Genomic DNA, 23,907 nt, shown 5'->3' with positions numbered 1-23,907 from the left:
GACTGAAGCCCTAGAACCGCTCGGCCACAACCGCCAGCAATCTCAGTTTATACTGATATGTGAGAGGTGATAGCCTAATCGGTTCGCTCTTCGCATTCAGTTTCGTAGTAATATTAATCACACTCGAGTTGATGTGAGTTGTTTTCGATCAATAATAATTATGTGTTCACAAGGTTCAGTGGTGATGTTTCTTCAGTAACTATTAATAATATTTTCTTAAAGTTACCGTTCTTTCAGTGTCTGTGTACGCAGGGGAAGCTTTCTGGGCTTCCCCTACTTTCTGGGTCAGCGTTTTGGTTCCCTTGACTCTGCTGTGCCGAACAAGTTGTAAAGTGTTTCCTCTTCCAGCAGGAGGCCAGCCGGATGACGCCACTCATGTATACTCCGTTATGTGTGAAATCTTATGGGACTCAACTGCTAAGGTCATCAGTCCCTAAGCTGACACTCTACTTAAACTAAATTATCCTTAGGACAAACACACACACCCATGTCCGAGGGAGGATTCGAACCTCCACCGGGACCAGCGGCACAGTCCATGACTGCACCGCCTCAGACCGCTCGGCTAATCCCGCGCGGCTGGGATAATGTGTAATAGCTTTCAGACCTTATGCTGGCGGCCGCCAAAGAACTTTGGAGAGATCAGGGAGCCTTTGTTCCGTATGGTCGGTGCCGCACAGGCGGTCAAATGTTTCTCAGAGGCGCAAGAGTGAGCAATGCTGAGGGGCGGCGAAACGGCATTAACTTTAGCTTCAGTCGCGATGATTGAACGATTAAGGGCCTGCTAATACTTGTTTTGGAGTCTGGTTCGTGATCGAAGAATGCGAGCGGCATGATTTTCAGGGCCCGGCAGCATATTCGGCGGACTAGGCCTCCCAGATAAACAACGGAATATAACATGCTTGGTGTTTGTCTAAAGTTGTGGGAGAGTGTAAGTTTCACTGAGGCGTATCGCTGGAGGGATGATTTTGGATGTGCTTTCTGCCTTATGGGGAATCAAATCTGGGTGGCACTTCCCCTGTTCGACACGCGGGGTGGAGTTTAAATCTTACTGGAATTTATTCTGATTGGAAACTGCGTTTCGCTTGTGTCCAGCGATTGGTCAAGGCCTAAACGAGGAGGCGCTGCCCCTAGGCTAGGTGGGGAAAAGGAATGTTGAAGTAGTATCGATTCGGCAAGTAGTTTTGGTAGGGATAGGACCAATTGTTCGAATTTCGGTGCATCTTGGGGTGGATACTGTTGCTGATCGGCGGAGGCAGGTGGCATCCGCAGAGCTGCGGCCGCACCCCGACGCCGGCCGCTGTTGGAACCAGCGAGTCAACCACGGAAAGGTCTGCGCGGTGTGGAGCGATGAGCGCGCATCGGGACGGATACAGACGGAGTTCATGTTAGTTAGTCTCGGCCATTATTAAATTAGAGAACTGAGCTTGGCCAAATGGCGTTCACTTTCTCTGTTTCGATTCTTAATCAACCAGAGCTGTGTGGTCTCTAACCAGATGCAATTGATTTGCGAGATCGTGTGTTGTGGCGTTTGAAGCCACCGAACATTTCACTTTCTTGGTTCAGCCACCGGTTTTCTATCCACCTGTTACAAATATGTCAATCTCAGACCGTTTCTCTCGCCTGTTAAATTTGTGTGATTCACTGCATGAACACTTTGACATTGATTACAACATTTGATAGATTAAAAGATAATGAATGAATGATGGAAACTGTAGCCTCTTAGTTGTTGAACTTCTCACCGAAGTGCACGCTAGTACAAGAACCCATGCCCTCTAGTCATTAGCGTCCTCTTTCCTGTAAGAGAAAATTACTAAATCCATTATGACCACTGCCCACTGCTTCCTCATGGTGCTGCGAGCACGTGACACAGTAAGGAAAGAAGCGAAACAGAGACAGATGGGTATTAGTTATTTCGAAGATACTTGCCGCAAAAGCGTAAATTCACTGATATAAGCAGTTTTGACAAAGGGCACTTGTTATAGGGCGGCGCCTGGAATCGAGACTGTCTGAAGCGAGGAAACTGGTTAGCTGCTCACGTACTTCTGCATGAGCATCTGTGGAAAGTGAAGTAACGAGTAGGCCACGTGCTATTGGACGTCCACGTCTCATCACAAAACTGTATAAAATAGGATGGGCACCGATCTGTCGTAGATCTAATGACAGAACATAATGTTGGTGCAGGCACAATAGTTTCGGAGCACATCGTTCAAAGGCCACTGCTGAACGTGGAGCTCCACAACACACGACCCCTACGTGTTTCCGTGTTGATCCAAATACAACGTAATTATTATTGCAGTGGACACAGCATCACTGTGCTTTTGCTGTGGATCAGTGGGAAGGTTGAGCCTGGTACAATGCATCACAATTCTTGTTACACCAAGTCAATGGTTTTGTCCTTACACGCTGCTCGAAACATGCACCGCACTTCATATGCAGGCCGCTAAGGACAGAATTATACTATCGGCTACACTGAGTTGGGCTTCTGTGGGATCTGTGATAGTAATCGAAGGCACCATGGCAGCAGTGAATTACGTGAACATAACTGCAGACCATCTGTATCCCTTCATAGCTCACGTCTTCCCCGACGGCGATACCATCTTCCAGCAGGATAACTGTCCGTGCCACGAAGCCAGAATCGTGCTACAGTTGTTTGAGGAGCACCATAGTCAACTCACACTGAGGCTATGTGCAAACTGAGACGCGTATCGCACGTGAGACACGACACGACACTATAGCGCGACGCGCACGTTCTGCACAAAATTCGAAAAGTTTGCAATGAAAACTAGGGGTCGCTATGATTTTGCGATTGGTGCGTATTACACCATATGTTGCTGCGTATGAAATTTAGCTGACATGTTGAATTTTTGTTTACACTTGGGAGGAGGTATATATCTGCCTCCGATCTCGAGAAAGTGGATCCTATGTAGCGCGCTCACTTCCGATCTCACGTCCTCGAGAATGAAATCCTCGCAACATCCCTCAGATCTCCTAAACCGCTCGTGACATCGAAACGAACGTTTGGCGGATCATAGCACACAAGGAGGAGAGTATTTTGCCAAATCGTGAACTCACGGAACTCTCTTATCTATGGTGATATATCAGTACTTATTCTTCCCTTTTTATTTTTTTCACTCCAATGACTGTAATTTTTTAGGAGTTATAGACAGAACCAAGAGTTACCTGCTATGAAAATAAACATGAAATTTCTTCTATCATGTTACTGCAAACCGACACTGTGGGGTTTTTCATAAGCTAGGGCTCTGTGATTGCCAATTACTTGTTTAATCACGTACTCTGTTTGAGAATTTTTTCGCAATAGCTACTGTGAGATGAGTTTGTACAAATTACCCTGTGTTTTGACGAAGGAAGTACAGTTAAACGTATCAACAAGTGAAATGTGGCCGTTGTTCATAAATGGTAATGCTTCTACGAATGAGAAAATGTTTACAACTCACACAAAAATAAATTGCCAATTCTGTTGGAATTTTGGTTGAACCCCATAACCCATCGTATTTTTTACTCTGAGCGACTGGAACGGAAACTTACCAAAGGATTTTATTCCTTCTCTTGATCTGATCAGTATTAATATAATGACGAGCGTTCCTTCAGGCGGAATGATAGGCACATGCCAGATGCTGGTTACTCACCTAGGGCTTGCCAAACTGGCAATGCGTGATCGCGAATAAAATAGTTGTTACTGAGAAAAATAAACAATTGATCTGTCGCACAACACAATGGTCAGTGTATTGTCAGCAGCGGAGGATAATGCGCTCGACAAGGATGCCTTGTGAGCTGGAATTCGCAAAACATTGTCATAAAAGTAGATCGACCTTTATCACCAATACATTTCAACAAATTAAGATATTCCCACTTTCGTAATAATACCGACAATTTTTTTCATTTGTGTAGCCTGTGGTATAATTAGTTTATTAACGCTGATAATGTGCATGCAACAATTGAAATGCTTTTTCTCATCACGGCGAGCCAATTAAAACATTGTTATTTGTGACTGCTTTTCGACTGTTTCTAGCTTGCAGTGGAATTGTGATGTCCACATGTACATAGTATAATGTCTCTTATTACATCCATATCCAAGTAACGATAGTGAAACTTATGTACTTCACATTTTGCACGATTTTTACCAGAAGCACAAAGGGGTCATGTCTGCGGAAATTACGCCTTTTCGACTTTTTGCAACAGATCGTAGAGATACGTCACCATAACAGGCAGAAAGTAAGTAACCTTGTTTTACTTTCCTGTGTTATTTCCAAATCACGTGATTTTTTAATATTCCATACTTCCTTATTCACTACCCTCACGATGAATCGTCTGTACCTTCTTAAGATCTGAAAACATTGTGGAGGCAGAAGATAAAATCTCAGTGGCTAATGGCTCACTAGTTACTGAACTGTACACTATTCTTGACAAAAGAAGAAACAATACAAAAGAAATGTACAGATATTTGTAATTGAAAACTATTATCTACTAACGAAAACAAATAGAGCGCTTAAAAGGAGAAAAACGGAACTCTACTCAGTAGAATAAAATTCAGTATACCATAAGGCTGTATTTTTCGGAAGGGCAATACTTCCACTGCCCATACGCGCCACGCCGAAGTTAGAAAATGGCAGGACTGCCTTCCCGCTCCCGCCTCACCCCTCCAGTACTGCTCGCGCGGCTCGCGGCGCGAGAAACTGTGCCGCAACCACAACGCCGCGCGACCCGGCGCAGGCGCGTGTCGCGTCCCAGTCGCGTCGCGTCGCAATTTGTGCGGTCCCATTTGAACCTGTGAAAACGCGAGCTGCGCTGCGTCGTGCCACAAGCGCTATACGCGTCTCAATTTGCGCATAACCTGATGATGTCTTGCCCGTCAAATGCCTTTGATCTGTACCCGTCGGAGCACGTAACAGCCGTAATTTAAGGGAAGTGCGTTACCTGAACGTCAATATCTGGTCCCACGTACCTCCTGAAACCTATCAAGAACTTTTTGAATCTATGTCAGACAGAATCGCTGCTGTATTCTGTTCTAAAGGTGGACCAACGCGCTATTAATAAGCTGGTCATAATGTTTTCGCTCATCAGTGTATGCTAACAAGTGCGATCGCTGATAGGCTGTTCTGACGACTAACAGTTAAAATCCGTTGCCTAGGTTTCCCTCTAGTATCAGAATTAAGGGTAACAGTAAGTTGATAATTTGCGGAACTTCAGACTATTTGGCACTCAGGACTGAATAAATAATGTACATAACATATCTGATAAACGGCGCCCAGCTATCCAAAGTGCTTCCTATAAGACGAAGTGTCTAGCTTTAGTAAGAGTAAACGTATGGGGTCCATTTCCCTATGTTTCGGTGTATCCATCCTTCTTGAAGTAGGAGAGAGGACCATACCTGATAGGAAGATTATAGTTTTCAGCGTTGCTTTCAGCTGTAATGTCATTATCAATTTTGTGGCAGTGGATTTCGACGATACACGTTGCCACCATCGGGCTTGCTAAATATATAGCAGTTCAATTTTCTCGGAAGACATCAGTCTGAAAGTCCAACGTGAACAGTACCGCTTTTCCGTATCAGTTTTTGTAGTAAGCAACCGCATACGATGAGTCCGCAAATAAACTTATATTGGCAGTCTCACCGTGTGTGGTTGTCATCTCGGACATTGATAAACAATTAGCCTTTGTGTGTTGAAATCTTCTTAATGATTTGAACTACATTACGAACCTGGGCTACGGTATCAGCTACTCCCCTTGTGTGGACGGCCTCGTTTCCGTTTTCTGCTTCAAGCGCTTACAGACCTCCACTTTTTGGCATAAACATAAATTTTTCACTAGCTGTGATGAAATATTATTCATGAGTTCGTCTCAAAAGCGGAATCTAAATTGTGGTGACAGACTGATCTGTAGGATAGCCCGAGGTCTACGTCAGGTTGTATGGTGACAGTTTGGCTGGAAGTTGCTGGAACCAGCTTACGTGAATGTGACCTATAGGAACTGATCTATAGGACAGCCGGTGCGCTGTGTTCTTCTGGAAGCCGATAATCTCTTTTTCAATTATTATCCATTTAACTGTGTTCAGTGCCATCAGCATAGATGTCAGTAACAGAAACCCCAATTGCGGGAGGATCTGAAAATGGAAACTGAGTAATAAATTATTTACTACGAATTTGTGTGAATTTAACCGTGCAATCAAAGTGTCGCTCTCCAAAAAGTCAGTTTCGTCGCCCTCTAATACCAGTATGTTAAGGTTGGCGTTGTGCTAAATACTTTGCGTTTCCCCTACGAACGGGAGGAAAACATCGTTAGTCAGTGGTTATACAAATCAGCTGTTCCGCTATCGTAGCCTCCCACGAGCACTCGCGACGGGCATAACAGACGTACAGTTAGGGGTTAGAGAGCGAACGAAGAATGGTAAAGTTTTTCGAAACAAAACCTTAAAAAGAAAGACTACCGTTAAGGTCAAATACGGCACAGTTGTGACTGAACTCGAGCCTACAGTAATTAAATACCATAATTTCATCGAGAGGAGAAACTTTTTTTGTGGCCAACACGTCTGCCTCAGTGACAGCATAATTAATCATCGGGTCTACAATTCACAGGTGATAAGCAGGGGGCGAGGTAAATATGATAATGGGGTTGATCCTTTGTAACGAAGGACTCCACTGGAGCACGTTTGGCAGTGAAAGGGCAGTAGTTATCTCTCCTTTGAGGAGGCGTAATCCCGGCTGCGGCCTTTCTGTGGAGCCGGACCTGCGAGGTCGCTCGATCTGGCGGCTGTGGTGAAAGGGATGCAGAGCGGCCGGGATTACGAAGGCGGCGGCGGCAGCGGCGGTGGTGGAGGCGGCGGCGGCGGCGGCAGCGGCGGTGGCGGCGGCGGCGGCGGCGGCGGCGGCGGCGTCTTACGCATCGGAGATTATGAACAGGCGCGTGGCCTCGGGGCCCTGCCTGCTGCCCACTCTATTGATCTCGCCCTAAACGAGGGATTTATTGAAGCTCGCAACCTCAAGCCGCCTGCTGCTGAATATACCTGCAAGTGCGGCCAGCAGCGCCTCCGGTCGAAAGCGTAGGCGTTCCACCCAGAGGAGCGGTAAGCAGCAGCGCGTTGCCGCTGATAGCAACTGCTTCCTCTGTCTCGTGAAAATGGAAGACCTGAGCATCGAAAGATACTGTGGCATAAGGCCACAGATTTTATTTCTTGTAAGTGATCAGTCTCCTGTTGTCTCTCCAATCTCCCTTTGACTCAGGACCCCTGCTAGCACATTTTTCTTTCAGTCCCTCTCTCTTTCTATCTCTGCGTCTGTGAATGTGTTTGTGTGTGTGTGAGAGACAGACAGAGAGAGAGAGAGAGAGAGAGAGAGAGAGAGAGACAATGAGACAAGGAGACGAAGAGAGAGATGGAGGTTGTTCTTGCTAGAGGGTCCTCGAAAGATTTTTTTAAGCTTACAAAGGTTTAAAACAAATTTATATTCCAGGTCAGTCCATTTCCTATTCAGCTCGACAGCTATCGCAGAATTTGTTTTCGACTTCCAGCTTTGGTACAGATCTCAAATATTCATTTTTTTTAGCCATCAGTCTGTCCACTGGTTTAAGCTGTCATCCATCTGTTACTACGTTGTGTTAATACTTTTACTTCGTAACTACCAAACAAAACACCCTCTGAGTATTTCATTCATTGTCTGCCAATGATATTTCCCCATTCTGCGGCTCCTTGGAGCATTAAGTTTACTATTCTGTGATGCCGTAGGAGATGTCGACTAATCTACTCCTTATGGTACAGATCTTCCAATATCTCTCTCGTGACCAATTCTTTTTAGTATTTCTTCATTTGGTATTTTATGTGTCATTATATCACTTGGTGCAAGAAGCTTATCAGCGAATCTAGGGCAGGATTTGACAGAAACATCTACTATGGTCAACGTCCAAACAAACTTCAACGTCTAAAAATCTTTAAACCAACTACTAGAAAGTTCTAGTGTACGTAATGTCAATAAAGGTATCCTCATTATCCATCTGTCACGGATTAATACTATATTGAAACGGAATACAACAGACAAAAAGCCCAAATATCTTCGACATATGAAGGATCCAACCACGAACAAACTCACAAATGGATGATATTGAAGCAGGGACACTTACTTTTGAAATAAATACAGTTGGCAAGTAAAACTGCACAAAGTGAACATTGTTATTAGAATGGAAAAGAACGGAGCTTACTTCATTTCGTGCAAAGAGTTAAATAACGTATGTACAACAAAGCATACCAATATATCCAACATTTTTGTGCGCTATGATCCTGGTGCTTAGCTTATTCAAGGGGACAACACAAAAAAGTGAGAGGAAACCCTTAAATCACTAGCATTTTATTTGTTTTTGTTTTTTGCACACGATATCTCGATAACAGAAGCCACATGTCAAGAATAAGTAGGAGGGCTCAGCTAACTCGAGAACAGTCTTCATTGTTGCCACATTTTTCCTTCCCTTGCAATCCTCCACCTCTCGAACGTCACAGGACAACTGCCCAGTGTATAAAATGGTGGCAGATTCTATGATTGGTATGAAAAAAATGGAAGATGGCGAACATAGCTCAGTTTTGGAAAGTGTAGGATCCTAGACCGTAGCTTGTCCTACTGGACTTTTCCCCCAACTTTATGATGTCAGAATTCAAATCGCGATCCAAATGGAAAATCTGACCATGTGAGGCCTGCCTGTATGATTGTCAGATTTCCTGCATTCTCTCGAGACCTACGATGTCAGAAACCACGATGACATACCAACATAGTCTAACCGGCCATATGGTGCTACTCTGTAGGTTTACCTGATTTCGTGAGTTTTCCCCAGACCTATAGGAAACAAAATGGCGATCTAAAACAACGGACTTGGTCTAATGAGGCCAAGATGCTCGGCTACTACGTGACTTGCTCTAAGTATGGAATCAAATAAGGCTTATCAGGGGGGGAAGTTGGGTTGTTTGGGAAGAGACCAAACAGCGAGGTCATTGGTCTCCTAATGAGGAGATACGGTGCCAGCATTCGTAGCTGCCATAACACCCTTGTGTAATATCAATGGCGGCCACTTCTACAAATCGAAGATGGGCACTGAGATTTTCTCTGATGTCACAGCGGAACTAGGCCACTTGTCCTAAATATCTGTTCAGTTCAAAATGGTGGGAAAATCAGTTAGCGGAATTGTCCTTAGTTTCAGATTACATCCAAACAATTTTCCCTCCACACCTGACATCGCAGTACTGACAAACTTTGTATACTTATATAGTTCCCCCCGCCATCCAACATGCCGATGGAAAAAGTCCAGTAGCCCCAAGTTTGGAATGGTGTCATGTTAAATATATGCAGTGTGTGTGTGTGTGTGTGTGTGTGTGTGTGTGTGTGTGTGGTTGTGTGCCGGCTGCCGTGGCCGAGCGGTTCTAGGTGCTTCAGTCCGGAACCGCAAGGCTGCCACGATCGCAGGGCCTTGGGCATGGATGTGTGTGATGACCTTAGGTTGGTTAGGTTTAAGTAGCTCTACGTTCTAGGGGACTGATGACCTCAGATGTTAAGTCCCATAGTGCTAAGAGCCATTTGAATCATTTTGTGTGTATGTGTGTGTGTGTGTGTGTGTGTGTGTGTGTGTGTGTAACTATGTCTTTATTAAAACAAATTCAGGGAGTGCACAGTTAAGGCTCCTTCGGCAGTCTACTTGAAAGGCTCCTCACTTTTCTGCTTCAATACGGGAGGGGGCTGTGCATTTTGCTCTGCCAGGCTGGAGAGAGAGAGTGCGTGTGAAAAGATACCTGCTGGGTAGGCGAAAGGTATCCACAGCACCAGAGCCGCCATGATAAGTCTGGCTGCCAACACATGTACAGCAGCATTATGTCTTCTATAGCCGGCATACCTGACGTACTTTCCGTATGCTGTATCTATTGGGGTTTCTCAGCATATAGAGATTCACATCCGAAGGTCACAAATGTTCAGTGAGGAACTGTGAATGTGTCTCTTGTGGAAATGATAGGCGCAGTGCAGTTATCTCTGCACATTGTATGCAATAAAATTCAACCCCTCTACAATTTGAATGAAGTGTACTGCATTCTTGTAGGAAAGATGAGTGAAATGTAGATGTAAGTGTACGTTGTGGGGTCTAGCAATATCTGTTCTAGTGTTATAAGCAATTATGGCATGACACAGAAAAGAAGAAGTGTGACTAGAGTATAAGAAAAGTCGATGTATTTTTCTATGTTCTTTTTTTCGTCGTATATTTTACACTTAACCTTTCATAATGACATATTTTTCAAAATACATTTCTCGGGAATTGGAACAGTTCGTACAAATCACAGTTCAGGTGACATATTTTTACAGAAAACAAGGGAGTAAACTATGTGTGCTATTTACGCAATAGTGTACAACAATTCGAATAGTTTAAGAATGTACAAAATGTGTATCGGTAATACGTCTTACAGAAGAGTTTAACATATTTTCATAAATTAAAGCACTTCTCCGTTTCCATAGGTTGGCCCAATTTTTTCAGCTTGGAATAGTCGTAGTACAGTTTAAACAACAGTTTACAATGATATATCACGTTTTTCGGTGTCAAAACAGATTCAGCAGTTGATAATGTAGCACATGAAATAATTTACTTCCACCCTGTGCTTATGGACGTGCCATAAAAAACTAACTGATACCAGCTCTAATAAGCACGCAGGTGTGCACACACACACACACACACACACACACACACACACACACACACACACACATTTTTGCGTATGTGCAACACATACGTCCAGTCTCAAGTGAATAGTGGGATTATAGTAGAGTTCTGATCCTGTTATCACAAGTGATCTGCTTACCTTTGTAGCATGACAGGCTGATTTTCATTTGCAATACATTATGTACTATATGCCCTCATGACTGAAAAGTGATCCAGTGCAATATATGTGGAAAAGGATCAACACTACCGCCCTCGTACTTCAAGTAATCATCAACCATCACAAACATTGAGGCCACATGCTGCACACCATTAGTTCATTTCAGGGCAACACCTGCCTCTGTGTGAAATCCATACAGTTTTGAAGGAAAATCTACTGATTTCACAATCTGCAACCCATTAACTTCATCGTTCATCACAGTGACTTGATGGCCTTGTGCTGTAATGATTATCAGCTGCATTTCCAGGTGAGTCAAAAGCGTCAGAGTGGCATTTTATTATTTTATATGGATCGCAACCCTTCATCTAATAGATGAAGCTGTTTGTATCCATATAAAGTAATTTCAGGTCTTCAAAATGAATTTTTGAAGCTCTTAATGAAACCGGTAGACGAAGAGTTCAGGCAAGTCTAATACACATATACTTACATAAATAAGACTCATAAACTCCAGGAAAACCTTAGGCGCCTCCAAATCCAAGAAACCTTTATTGAACACCGATGCATGTTTAACTTTTGATCTGGCGATATATTCTTTTGTGCCATAATGCACATCCAAAAGACTGACTGAATTAATATTGTAGTATTGTCCAACATACTGCATAGTTCTGGCAAAAACTGCATTACTCAATATTAATTTGTAAAAACCTTTTACAGACGAATATGCTGTGGAGCTCCCTTTTCAGAATTTTTGTCAGTGTAGTCTTTCAGCCACGGAAAGTGTAGGGGTAGCGTCTTTGATCGGTAATCAAAAACGTCTTTCTTTCTGGTTTTGAAACACTCCAACTGCTTAAATTTTGATTAATAATCAGCATTGGCCGCTGAAGACTTCCGGTATAAGAAGTCACACTCATTCTGCTAGCGGCCTTCTCAGAGAGAGCGAAGGAGCAGATAGAGGCTGACGGTACTCCTTTGTCCTTGGGGTGAGAAACTGCCCGTAAAGGTGGAAGAATCAGCAGCGATCAACGGCATGAAAATGCCGAGGGCAATGGAAACCAATTCATTGAAGACACATAACGTACATCAATCATACAAGTGGCCTGTAATTGAAAAAGTGACGTGATTATTTCTCCATTGGCAAAATATTCTCGAATAGACACCCATTCGTATCACCGGCAGGGGCTGCCAAGGACAGAGATGACTGTGAGAACATGACTGAATAACCAACGAAAGGATAACGTTGTATTAGTCGGGTCGTGGAATGTCAGAAACTTGAACGTGATAGGGAAGCTAAAACATCTGAAAGGGGAAATGCAAAAGCCCAGCACCGACAATGATAAATAAGGTACACATGGTATACATGCCAACGTCGCAAGCTGAAGATGAAGAGACAGAGCAAGTATATGAGGATATTGAAACGGTAATACAGTATGTAAAGGGAGATGAAAATCTAATAGTCATTGGAGACTGGAATGCAGTAATACGGGAAGGAGTAGAAGAAAAGGTTTCGGGAGAATGTGGGCTGGGGACAAGGAATGAGAGAGGAGAAAGACTAATTGAGTTCTGTAATAAATTCCAGCTAGTAACAGCGAATACTCTGTTCAAAAATCATGGGAGGAGGCGGTATAGTTGGAAAAGGCCGGATGATACGAGAAGATTTCAGTTAGATCACATCGATTTCAGACAGAGATTCCGAATCAGATGTTGGATCCTAAGGTGTACCCAATAGAGGATGTTGACTCATATCACAATGTAGTAGCGAGGAAGTGCACGCTGAAGTTCAAGAGAAAAGACAGAAAGAATCAAGATGCAAAGAAGAGGAATATGGAAGTACTATGGAATGACGAGCTACCTTTGAAGTTCTCTAAGAGTATAGATAGAGTAAGAAGAAGTATCTCAGTATGCAGTATAGTTGAAGAGGAATGGACAACTCTAAAAAGAGCAAACACAGATTTTAGAAGGAAAAAATGGAGGTACAAAGAAGGTAACTGCAAAGAAACGATGTGTAACGGAACAAATACTTCAACTGATGGATGACAGAAGGAAGTACAGAAATGTTCAGGGAAATTCAGGAATACAGAAATACAAGTCGCTGAGGAATGAAATAAATAGCAAGTGCAGGGAAGCTAAGTCTGCATGAAAAACGTGAAGAAATCGAAAAAGAAATGATTGTCAGAATGACTGCCTCAGCATATAGGAGAGTCAAAACAGCCTACGTTGAAATTAAAAGCAAGGGTAGTAGCATTAAAAGTGCAATGGGGATCCCACTGTTAAAAGCAGAGGAGAGAGCGGATATGTGGAAAGAGTACACTGAAGGCCTATGAGGGGGAAGATATGTCTGATGTGGTATAAGAAGAAACAGTGGTCGATTTGGAAGAGTAGGGGAGCCTGTACTGGAATCAGAATTTGAGGGAGCTTTTGAGGACTTGAGATCAAATAAGTCAGGATGGATTGATAATATTCCAACAGAATTTCTAAAATCACTGGGGGAAGTGGCAACGTAACGACTATTCGCGTTGGTGTGTGGAATGTATGAGTATGGCGACACACCATCTGACTTTTGGAAAAATATCGTCCACACAGTTCTGAAGACTGCAAGAGCTGACAAGTGCGAGAATGATTGTACAATCAGCTTAACAGCTCATGCATCAAAGTTGCTGACAGTAATAATATACAGAAGAATGGAAAAGAAAATTGAGGATGTGCTAGATGAAGATCAGTTTGTTTTTAGAAAGGGTAAAGTCACCAGGGAGGCAATTCTGATGTTGTGGTTGTTAATGCAAGCAAGACTAAAGAAAAATCAAATTTCGTTCATAGGGTCTGTCAACATGGAAAAAGCATTCGATAATGTGAAATGATGTAAAATGTTCAAAATTGTGAGAAAAGTAGGGATAAACTATAGGGAGAGATGGGTAACCACCAGTATGTGCAAGAGCCACTATTTTTTCGTTAATTAATCGCAAACAGGGTCTCACCAGGGTGAATGGCTGCATTGTGTGTTACCTGGGATCTTAATGTACTTCACCATACAGATAGTTTCAAAAAGTCGATCACACCACTGGGGAGCAGTAGCGCAACAAGGACATCAGCGCAATTTGTTTCTGCACATTGCCTAATGCAGGGGCAAGTATAGATTCAGGGCCAAATCTACTGTTCTCTCTTGATTGAATGGTCCTTAACATATTGTTCTGCTACGAGGGTTATGACCCCCTGGGGAAAATCCATCCTTCCAAGAACCCACCACCCCCTTCCCCTCCTCCTAATCACCCCTCCCCTCCTCCATAACGAAGAACGAAGTTCTTGCATTAAGAATGGTGTAAGATAGGGATGTAGTCATTCGCCCCTACTGTTCAATTCGCACATTGAAGAAGCAGTGATGCAACTAAACGGAAGGTTCAGGGGTGGAATTAAAATTCAAGATGAAAGTATATTAATTATACAATTTGCAGATTACATTGCCGCCCTGAGTGAAAGTGAAGATGAATAACATAAACTGATGAATGGAATGAACAATGTAATAAGTACAAATATCGACTGAGAGTAAATCAAAGAATACAACGGTATATTTCCAGTCCTATCAACACCATACTACAATACACTTTGCTTAATAGTAAATAGTACCGACGTTGCCTCTGTAAAGTTACTGTGTATAACATCGCTCCTGAAGCTCAACTGATAAACAATTGTGAGTGTTCATTGTTTTAATGTCTTCTTTGTAGTTGCCAGAAGGAACATGACAAATAAATGCCCATAGACGTATATGCTGAAGGTTTGGTAGCATTAAAAGTCGCAGAATACAACACTGCAAGTAAAGAAATGCTGTAAATCTGCTGTTGGTCACAGGTCGCCAAGTGACTCAAAGTAGGGGTTCCTCTTAGGGCTTTTTCTTCCAATATGTGCCACTCAGCGAATTCTAGGTTCTCCCTCAATATTTAAATTTGTAACTATGCATTCATTAGATTTGCTTAGATAGTATATTTGACACAGCCACTCGACAAAATCTTGGAATGGAGAATATTTGTACGAATTTAATCAGGTCGGTGTTTATAAGTGGTCTGTTGAGCAGTATAGATAGAAGCTTTCTTTTTTTTTTTTAATAAACACTCCAAGCCCTTTCATGTGAAGTTTCAAATATAGCTCTATCCCCATGGCTATATATTCCTTAAAACTATTATATCTCTTCGCTTCGTCAAGTTTATGTTTGCAGTTTTCTCATTTTTGACTGTTCAGGCGACAGCTGCAGCATCAAATGCCAAAGGACCAATTATAAGAGTACTGACAGTGCTGGTTTTACGAATTTTGTTGTTGTTGTTGTTGTTGTGATCTTCAGTCCTGAGATTGGTTTGATGCAGCTCTCCACGCTACTGTATCCTGTGCAAGCTTCTTCATCTCCCAGTACCTACTGCAGCCTACATCCGTCCGAATCTGCTTAGTGTATTCATCTCTTTGTGTCCCTCCACGATTTTTACCCTCCATGCTGTCCTCCAATATTAAATTGGTGATTCCCTGATGCCTCAGTACATGTCCTACCTACCGATCCATTCTTCTAGTCAAGTTGTGCCACAAACTCCTCCCCAATCCTCTTCAGTATCTCCCCATTAGTTATGTGATCTAGCCATCTAATCTTCAGCATTCTTCTGTAGCACCACATTTCGAAAGCTTCTATTCTCTTCTCCTCCATGTTTCACTTCCATACATGGCTACACTCCATACATATACTTTCAGAAACGACTTCCAGACACTTAAATCTATACTCGATGTTAACAAATTTCTCCTCTTCAGAAACGCTTTCCTTGCCATTGCCAGTCTACATTTTATATCCTTTCTACTTCGACCATCAACAGTTATTTTGCTCCCCAAATAGCAAAACTCCTTTACTACTTTAAGTGTCTCATTTCGTAATCTAATTCCCTCAGCATCACCCGACTTAATTCGACTACATTCCATTATCCTCGTTTTGCTTTTGTTGATGTTCATCTTATATCCTCCTTTCAAGACACTGTCCATTTCGTTAAACTGATCTTCCAAGTCCTTTGCTGTCTCTGACACAATTACAATGTCATCGGCGATCCTTAAGGTTTTTATTTCTTCTCCATGGATTTTAATACCTACTCCGAATTTCTCTTTTTTTTTCCTTTACTGCTTGCTCAATATACACATTGAATAACATCGGGGAGAAACTACAACCCTGCCTCACTCCCTTCCCAACCACTGCTTCCCTTTCATGTCCGTCGAGTCTTATAACTGCCATCTGGTTTATGTACAAATTGTAAATAGCCATTCGCTCCCTGTATTTTACCCCCGCCACCTTCAGAATTTGAAAGAGAATATTCCAGTCAACATTGTCAAAAGCTTTCTCTAAGTCTACAAATGCTAGAAAAGTAGGTTTGGCTTTTCTTAATCTACCTTCTAAAGTAAGTCATAGGGTCAGTGTTGCCTCACGTGTTCCAGTATTTCTACGGAATCCAAACTGATCCTCTCCAAGGTCGGCTTCTACCAGTTTTTCCATTCGTCTATAAAGAATTCGTGTTAGTATTTTGCAGCCGTGACTTATTAAACAGATAGTTCGGTAATTTTCACATCTGTCAACGCCTGCTTTCTTTGGGATTGGAATTATTATATTCCTCTTGAAGTCTGAGGGTATTTTGCCTGTCTCATACATTTTGTTCACCAGATGGAAGAGTTTTGTCAGGACTGGCTCTCGCAAGGCTGTCAGTAGTTTTAATGGAATGTTGTCTACTCCCGGGGCCTTGTTTCGACTCAGGTCTTTCAGTGCTCCGTCAAACTCTTCACGCAGTATCATATCTCCCATTTCATCTTCATCTACATCCTCTTCCATTTCCATAATATTGTCCTCATCACCCTTGTACAGACCCTCTATATGCTCCTTCCATCTTTCTGCTTTCCCTTCTTTGCTTAGAACAGGGTTTCCATCTGAGCTCTTGATATTCATACAAGTCGTTGTCTTTGCTCCAAAGGTCTCTTTAATTTTCCTGTAGGCAGTATCTATCTTACCTCTAGTGAGATAAGCCTCTACATCCTTACATTTGCCCTCTAGCCATGCCTGCTTAGCCATTTTGCACTCCCTGTCGATCTCAATTTTGAGACGTTTTGTATTACTTTTTGCCAGCTTCATTTACTGCATTTTTATATTTTCTCCTTTCGTCAATTAAATTCAATATTTCTTCTGTCACCCAAGGATTTCTACTAGCCCTCGTCTTTTTACCTACTTGATCCTTTGCTGCCTTGACTACTTCATCCCTCGAAACTACCCATTCTTCTTCTACTGTATTTCTTTCCCCGATTCTTGTCAATTGCTCCCTTATGCTCTCCCTGAAACTCTGTACAACCTCTGGTTTTGTGAGTTTATCTAGGTCCCATCTCCTTAAATTCCCACCTTTTTGCGGTTTCTTCAGTTTTAATCTACAGTTCATAACCAATAGATTGTGGTTAGAGTCCACATCTGCCCCTGCAAATGTCTTACAGTTTAAAACCTGGTTCCTAAATCTCTGTCTTACCATTATATAATCTATCTGAAACCTGTCAGCATCTCCAGGCTTCTTCCAAGTATACAACCTTCTTTTATGATTCTTGAACCAAGCGTTAGCTATGATTAAGTTGCGCTCTGTGCAAAATTCCTCCATGGGGACTATTATGTGTAGCAGGACTCCATGTTTTAGGTCGTGGTAGGACTCTGGAGCCGTAATTAGTTTTCCTTTGATAACGAGACTCTTTTAGCCCTCATCACACATCGGTGAAAGAATTTTTTTATATAGATTTTCTTGTTTTTCTTCCTTTCATTGAGCAGAGGACAAAGAGCATTCATTATTTGGCTGAAATGTACCCCAGATTCAATTAAAGTTTCGCCTGCATTACTGCCTCAGCTGCAAGTGCGGCCATACGTTGACCTGTACTGTTATCCCTTCCTGCACGTCTTTCCATAGCTCTAAAATGGTAAAATTCGATCTCCAATATGTCGTCCCGGGAGATCTTTGTTTGCCGCATACGCAGTATAATGTAGTCTTCACGCCTCGTCTAATAAACTGATTCCCTTATCGCCAAGGCTGAGTTGATTTTTCCAGCTTCGTTCCCCATCCACAACAGTTACATGTGGGGATCTGCAGTTCCACAGGTAACTTATTAAGAGCATCACTACCTCTCCTCAAGTCCTTTCTAGCATGCATGTTAGGCCATTACACAGTTTGAGGTTTGCACACGTTGTTATACTGCATTAACATCGACCAAACTGTTGTGCTATGATGTGCCCTGTGAGGGAGATGTTCGGTTCATTATTTCTGTATAGTTGTTCAGTGTAAAAACTAGCACCTGTTTCACTACTGCTGTTGTCTTTCAACATATATTTCGTAGGGATGTTTCATTGCGTTCTTGAAACTGTGAATATCTCCATTCACTGGTTTGGTAGACATGATTTCTCAAATGCAGTCTTGTATTTTGGTTTGGTTGGTGCAGATCTACCATTTTAATATGACTGTATCAAGTAATTAGAATCCAATTGTCCTGAATGTCAATTGCTTTAATTTTTATTGCTGGGTATACAGTTCAGTTAAATAAATCATTTGTGGTAGGATATTATTCCTTGTGTAAGATCTATGAAGATAAAAATGCATCCACATTTTTGCTTTCACCGTTCTGTTCAAACATTCCATAATACTTACTTTCATCTGAAACAAAGTTGAGTAGTGATGTATCCCTTACTGCTCCTCCTTGAAGTAAGTATTATAAAAGTATCTGCCATGATCTGTTTGAACGTCTGTCCTGGAAGTGATTGGGTCTCATCTGTGGCAATTGATCAGTCATCAGTGCAACGTCTTTCCCCATCTTTGTCTCACAGAAAAGGCCCAAACAAACTTGTAGTACGAGTCAGTGACCATAAAAATATGTTTCAGATCTTTATTCTCATGTGAATATTGTCTAACAGCTGCGCAGTCTAGGGCGCCTTGTCACGGTCAGTGCGGCTTCCTCCATTGGAGGTTTGAGTCCTCCCTTGGGCATGGCTGTGTGTGTTGTCCATAGCCTAAGTTAAGTTAGAGTAAGTAGTGTGTAGACTTATGGAACGATAACCTGAGTAGATTGGTCCCATAAGACGTTGCCACAAATTTCCAAATTGTCTATCATCTACAAGAGCCACCTGTCGTAACTTGTCTCAACATCGTTTCATAATATATCTATCCAGGAATATCTTGTATGCTGAATTGTAGAGCTCTTTAACTGCTGTCATAATTTTTCAGTAATATGTCTTTCTTGAAGCTCTGACACTACGGAAATTGTTCCATTTGAATGGGCCATATTTCCAGCTGAGGCTGAGGCTCTGAGCTGTCTTAGTTGTTCAGCTAATTCGTAATGGTCTTTGTGGTAAATGTGTTATGGAAACTGAATGTGCATTTTGTATTCTGAATATCGATAACGCCATTCTCATGTATGCCTTCTAATGCTCATGTATTAATGTTTTTGTATTTCCAACTGTTGGTGCATTACCTCCTACTCAGCTGGTTTTCTTCTATGCTTAAGTATTCGTAATACCGGAATACCCACTTCTTTTGATGATGACATGTATAGCTAAACGTATATAAGAGTATCATGTTCAGTATATTTACCTTCAAATCCTCTAGCACCTATACATATTGCATTCTTGGTTACACTCACAGGTTATGTAACCAAAATATATGATTTTTCCCTCCTTGATCTGTACATTCAGTCCATCCTACTGTTGTGATGTTGATCGAAATTGCCAATGGCATCTTCTTTGGAGTCATTTGAGTAAGAGAGTCATTTGAGAGATTCAATTACAAACCTAAAAGTTTCTCTGACAGATTGTTCTGTTTCCAAATAGGCCCTACACTAACTTTACCAATCTCAATACCTAGTTGATGGCATTTCACACTTCAGGGAGTGTGTTTCATTGAAATGTTGTTATACTCTAAGCAGACTTTGAGAAAGTATGGAGCTTACATGTGCTCTCATTTGCTTTCTTTTCAGTTTCATTAATCCTTGCGTTTGATTAAGCTCAAAATTGCCTGAGAATTATTAGCTTCCCTGAGGCCGTCTCATACTACGATATTTGGTATCAACATCGATTGTCAGAATGTTCACATCAACATATAGTAGTATATTGTTCTATCTCATCCCACTCCCATACTGATTCTGAGGGACACTCTTGCAAATTTTTCCATTACATGAAGTATAATGGTGTAATTACCTCATCCTTTCACTATATATCTACAAGTCATAATCCTTTAAAAATTTCCTGAATGTTCTGTCGATATGATTTCAACAATCTCCACATTCAGTAGCTAATTCCTCGAATTTCGTAATAGCTCTCATTTGTGCGTGATAAATGTGTTTTGATTTCATATTATCTTGTTTGAAGGTGATAATAAGGTTTGCGTTATCCCTTGTAGGGATCTGTGACCGAACTCTCACGGTTTTACCTTCTTTCAAATTGTACTTTTATCTGGTGACAAATTGTAGGCAACTGCATGAAATTTCTTACGTGTGAGACACTAAAATACTGATACTTTGTGATCAGTTGTTAGCATCGTCTATTACTATAGCTTAAATATGTTGCCAAAAATTTTCACTGAAAACGTGGGACACTGTGCTGCGTCGTTAGTCGGTAAGCGCGAAAATGGACGCTTGAGCAGGCGTGTGCAAGACTGTAGCACACAAGACAGGAACAACGTCTTACATAATTCAGTATAAAAGTTCTGTCCGTGTTTGGCATATTTAAAAGATATTATGTGACACAATCTATAAGACCAGTTGGTCACAAAGTATTGTATTTTAGCGTGTGATATGCGGGAAACGTGATTGAGATTTGCACAGTTTATCGTCGGATGAAAGCACAAATTGGAAAAAAATAATAGAGTTGTGAGGGTTCGATCACATGTGGCGAACGTGACAGGATTTTACAGAGGGTTTTATTGCAATAATAAATAAGTAGGGAAAGTGAAATCTGGTTTCGCAGGACAGGGCGGATCAGGTTATAGTTGTGGAAAGGGCCAAAATCAGTTACTGCCAGTTCCACAAAACATACAAACTTTATTTTCCTAAGACACTTAATCACACATGCCCTTAAAAGCATTCCAAAACAATATGGTTGAAGGCCCGAACACAAGTTATTAAAATTGCCTTAAGGAGTACCCACGGCTGAAGGTTTTAGTTAGAATATTTTACATAGAAGTTAGACTGAAGGACGCACACTGGAGATAGAAGAACTGAGGGCTTAAGGGCTGGATAACAAGAATGTCAGAAAGAGGAGAATATTTTCAAAGTTTTAACTTAAGACAGATGAAGGCCTTATTTTAAAATTAAAACAATAAATCAGTAGGCGGCTGAAGGGGCTCGCACCGTATTTAAGAAGAAAATCACAGTCTAAAAACAACAGAACAATGGTACTCAGAAGTGTTCCAAGGGTCGGCCTGAGGAGGTAACTCTAACGTAAGGTTACGTAAGATAGGCAGCTAAGAATAAGATTAAGTAATGAGATGGCAACCCTACCTAGGGACGGCTGAAGGACCGACCAACAACCTAATCAATTCCGCTGTGCCAACCAACGGCACGACAACAGAAAGTATCAGCCGAGAACGAAGATACCAGCAGCACTACGTTTTCAAAATTGGTGCATAAAAACAGCCAAGGCACAATAAGTGAACAACACCAAAGGCTGTCAAACTACACGTGGTACGGACAGCGTCTACACGGCGAGGAAAAACGCACTGCGGAATACTAACTACGCTTATGCCCTCGCCGCGGAGACTTCCTCGCCGCACTGTCCCAACCGACCGACTGCCTACTCCATTACGCAGACAGCATTAACATAACTTCTCAGTGGAAATTACATAAGCTTGACAGAGCTCCACGAAAACACTTCCACAAAGACTCGAACAATCGTAAAAGCAATCACTGTGTAACAACCAGGACGAATGACAAGTCGATACACACAGAGAGCCCAAAGCGGTCGGCGACCAAATATACGTCTTCCGATGAGACGACCGACCGAACGACCAACCAAAGTCGTCCCCACTCAAATCATATGTGTCAGCATCAGTCGGGCGAGTCTGAGCTATCCGGACCTCACTGCTGCTCCATCTCAACTGAACTCACCGCACACCAAGAGCCGGAAATACCAGCGGTCGCTCCAAAGATAGTACGACAGTGCTCTTATCGATAGCGCTGCTGCTTCCACTCACGGGCAGGCAGGCCAGCAACTTAGTGACGCCAGTAAATCGAATAAGTAACGGGACGGCAGTACCGCAAGGACAAGATGCCAAGTAATAAAAGGCACGAACACGAGCCGCGCACCTCTCAGAAAGAGCCACCATACACGTCGCTTTAAGGTGTCAAGAAATTGTGCCAGATTTTGATCAGTTTGAGAATGTGAACTTGTGTAACGCTAAGGGACAATTATTTCAAAACGCTGCGCAAAATTGCCTTCGAGAGCAGCAAAGTATGTGTCGAAACCCGAATTTAAATCACAATAAAGAAGTGGTCACAGAACTCATAACGGAGCTGAACAGTGACACAGCAGATGGGAATCGTGTACACTCGAACGCAGAAGGTTCACCAGATAGCTAACAGGTGACACGTGCAATGTGTGCTTAGGCCCAATAGAGGTAGATGACACCTGTTTCGAAGACAGTGTGTTTCAAACCAAATAGAAGCAAAACCACTGACTCCGCATCACTTTAATGTGATGACGGAAACTGGAACCAGATACTAGATCAGATAACGTAGTAGATCAGAGCCTAATAGAGATGCAACTACATTATGAGACTGAAATAATTCAAATTCAAAAGAACATGAGTGGGAACATGAGCACCGTGAAAGAGAATGTGAAGACGGTGAATAGTTATGTGGGCATTATACACACTAATTTTACTAACCATCTGGGAGAGACCAGTAAGAAAGTAGAAGAAAATGTGGAGGTATTGAAAACCTGTAACACTGAAAATACAGATAAAATACCTTCTGCACGAGCCGAAATTTTTCGGCGTTTAATATCCTTAGATAACTAGTATTGTACTTCTAATTCTCAATCTGTAAGCCTTATTACAGAAACTACATTTAATGTATAACAGCTTATTTACTTGTGAGGATACGTAAATGGTTGTAATTATAGTGAAAAATTGTAAATTGCTGCGTAACCGCCAAAGGAACTGTGTATAAATACATCGATAGCAACGACGAAATAGAAGCAGCTGTGCCATTGTTTATCTTTGTGCCGGCCGGGGTGGCCGAGCGGTTCTAGGCGCTACAGTCTGGAACCTCGCGACCGCTACGGTCGCAGGTTCGAACCCTGCCTCGGGCATGGATGTGTGTGATGTCCTTAGGTTAGTTAGATTTAAGTAGTTCTAAGTTCTAGGGGACTGATGACCTCAGACGTTAAGTCCCATAGAGCTCAGAGCCATTTGAACCATTTTTTTTTATCTTTGTGTATGGAAAGTCTCGGTCGCGCTGCCAGCAGAGAGGAAGCTTCCTCTCTGCTTCAATATGAAAGAGTGCGGAAGTGTTTGTTGAGTGCTCCAAATGGTTCAAATGGCTCTAAGCACTATGTTGAGGTCATCGGTCACCTAGACATAGAACTACTTAAACCTTACTAAGCTAAAGACATCACACACATCCATGCCCGAAGCAGGGTTCGAACCTGCGACCGTAGCAGCAGCGCTGTTCCGGACTGAAGCGCCAGAACCGCTCGGCCACCGTGGCCGGCATTGAGTGCTCTCATAGACGTGGTGTGCAGCTACGATCGTGCCAGTGTAGGACACCTAGTTCGTTAACCTGTATGTGTTGAGAGCACGGTAGGAGTGGACAGGTGGAGGAAGCTGCGATTCTAACTATTGCCTGTCCTATAATCATCCGTGTCTCTGGAGACGACTCGTGGCTCTCAACCAGCAGCAGCAGCAGCGGCTCAGCATCGTCGTCGGCTACATCCTCGTCGTCTCCACAGCTACAACATCGTAAGACTGTTAACTGCCAAACTTATATTGTAGATGCATTACCCGGTGGTATTTCTTTCATAAACTTCGAAACTTTCTGGA

This window comes from Schistocerca piceifrons, chromosome 1, assembly GCF_021461385.2.
Source record: "Schistocerca piceifrons isolate TAMUIC-IGC-003096 chromosome 1, iqSchPice1.1, whole genome shotgun sequence".
Taxonomy (NCBI): Eukaryota; Metazoa; Arthropoda; class Insecta; order Orthoptera; family Acrididae; genus Schistocerca; species Schistocerca piceifrons.
This window is presented reverse-complemented; position numbering follows the sequence as displayed.